Source organism: Egretta garzetta, unplaced genomic scaffold, assembly GCF_000687185.1.
Source record: "Egretta garzetta isolate BGI_Z169 unplaced genomic scaffold, ASM68718v1 scaffold347, whole genome shotgun sequence".
Lineage (NCBI taxonomy): Eukaryota > Metazoa > Chordata > Aves > Pelecaniformes > Ardeidae > Egretta > Egretta garzetta.
Genome location: NW_009260184.1, coordinates 572,095 through 572,592, shown reverse-complemented (window position 1 = coordinate 572,592; position 498 = coordinate 572,095).

Below are 498 nucleotides of genomic sequence, written 5' to 3'. Positions count from 1 at the left end.
TGCCGACCCCGCGAGCGGCTGCCGCGGCCCCTCTGCCCGGTCACCATTCCGATCCTCACCCTCGGATGCCAACCGGAGCATCTGACCCAAACAGATTTCCAGGCGCAGCGCGAGCATCTCCCACAGCATTCATTTGCTCTGTAAATCTTTGCCGTTCATCGTTAATAATTCACTTGCAGTACTTGCAGATGACAACAAAAGGCCTACAAACCTCTCTACAAGGCTGCAAAGACCCATTTAATTAACTAACTTCACGGAAACTTGCATTATCAAGCAGATGCTCTTGCTGCCAGGGGTCAGGCCCGCCTCGGTGGGAGCTGCAGCGTGCAGGGCTGGCAGCACGGCGCTACCGTCCGCACCAAAATAAAGCGCTGATGTGCCCTGGTGTGCCTGGATTGCAGGGCAGGATTTCAGGGATGCCACGGACGCAATGGTCGGCTCTGCCCAGGCCCCAGTGTCTGGCTGGGGCGCACGGTCCCTTCGGCACAGCCCCCGCAG